Source organism: Lactuca saligna, chromosome 4 (genome assembly GCF_052625555.1).
Source record: "Lactuca saligna cultivar CGN05327 chromosome 4, ASM5262555v1, whole genome shotgun sequence".
Classification (NCBI taxonomy): Eukaryota; Viridiplantae; Streptophyta; class Magnoliopsida; order Asterales; family Asteraceae; genus Lactuca; species Lactuca saligna.
In genome coordinates this window covers 238291919-238293901 of record NC_136420.1, presented here as the reverse complement: position 1 = coordinate 238293901, position 1983 = coordinate 238291919, and positions in this window count along the sequence as shown.

Sequence of the window (1983 nt, the reverse complement as noted above, 5' to 3'; positions counted from 1 at the left end):
GAAGTCAGTTGGTGATTCACTGGGAGCCCCAGCTAGAGAAGGGGTAGGCCAACACCCTGATAAGACTTGGTCGGATTTTGTGGCTAGGTTTAGGGTTGAGTTTATGCCGACTATGGAGCTTCATCAGCTGGCTAGGGAGTTTCTTGACATGAGATAGACTACTAGGTTGGTGGTGGAGATTACCACCAAGTTCAGGGAGAGGGGTTTATTAATGCCACGATATGCAGGGGATGAGGAGATAAGGAAGACTCGGTACCACAAAATGTTTGGGGCTGACATTCAGAAACATATCAGCTACTCGACATGCCCGACATTGGATGACATGATCGCGAGGTCGAGGGAGAGAGAGATTGATATAGAGCACTTCAGGAAGAGGAAGGCAGGGACTGCGTAGGTTATTGGGATTTTGGGGAAGAAAACCAAGGGATCCAACACTAGGTCAAACGGCCAACAGGGTCGAGGCCACTGTGGGAACTGCGGAGAGACACATGAGGGAGTAAGTAAATTGGGATCATCGGGCTGCTACATGTGCGGCAAGACCAGACACTTCAACAAGGATTGTACCGCCCCTACCCTCACATTCCAGACATCAGACTTGATTTTCTTCCATTGCAATCAAAAGGGCCATAAAAAGGCTGATTGTACGAGACTAGTACTGAGAACACCAGATCCCTCGACCCTGCAGATCACAGATGGCCGACAGGGCAAGTCATATTAGTCCATGTGTTATTCAATTCAGGGGCTACCAGATCATTTATCTCTCTTGCACTTAGCAAGAGGTTCCCTCAGTCTTCGGGCATGTTGGATTTTCCTTTAGAGTTCGAGATTGCTGACGACCGATCAGTATGGGCATCAGAGATTTTCAGAGATCATGTTTGGAGATTGCATGAGGATCACTACCTAGTAGACTTGGTTCCCATTCCGTTGAGTGGGAACAAGGTTATGATAGGCATGGATTGGTTTAGCCCTACAGGGGAAGCAATCGACTATATGCAGCAGTTGGTACGGTCAGGACCCCAAGTGGGGGAGAGTTGGTGATTCAGGGTGAGAGGCCACAGCATGGACCAGCTTTATGTTGAGCAGCGATGGGTTGGCACTACCTTCAACAGGGTTACGCAAGGTATTTTGCCTACGTTCTGGATACCCAGGAGGCAGGTAAAGCGACTGTGAGTGATGTACCAGTGGTGTGAGAGTACTCGGACATATTCCTAGAGGAGCTGCTATGGATACCTCCGGAGAGGCAGGTAGAGTTCAGGATCGACTTGGTTCCTAGTGAGGCTCCGATAGCCAAGGCACCATATCGGTTGGCTCCTCCAGAGATGTGGGAGTTGTCTACGCAGCTGCAGGACCTATTAGACAATGGATTCATTAGGCCGAGTAGTTCACCCTAGGGAGCCCGATCTTGTTTGTGAAGAAGAAGGATACCACGCGTCATATGTGTATACATTACCGGGAGTGAACAAGGTAACTGTGAAGAACTATTACCCACTCCTAAGGATTGATGATCTCTTTGACCAGTTTCAGGGGGCATCTTGGTTTTCCAAGATAGACTTACGTTCAGGCTACCATCAGAGGAGGGTCAAAGATGAGGATGTATAGAATATTGCTTTGTGGACTCGCTATGGCCACTACAAGTTCGTGGTGATGCCCTTCGGGCTCACCAATGCTCCTGCCACATTCATGGACCTCATGAACCGCATATGCAGACTGATGTTGGATCGGTCTGTGATACTTTTCATTGATGATATCTTGGTTTACTCCAAGACGTAGAAGCCGCATGAGGAGAACTTGAGAGAGGTTTTGGATACCTTGAGGAGGGAGAGCTTGTACGCCAAGTTCTCCAAGTGTGATTTCTGGTAGCGCGAGGTGCAGTTTCTTGGCCACCTTGTCAACCTGAACGGTATTTTGGTCGACCCGGCCAAAGTGGAGGTCGTGATGAGATGGGAGGTTCCGAAATCTCCATTTGAGATTCATAGTTTCCTA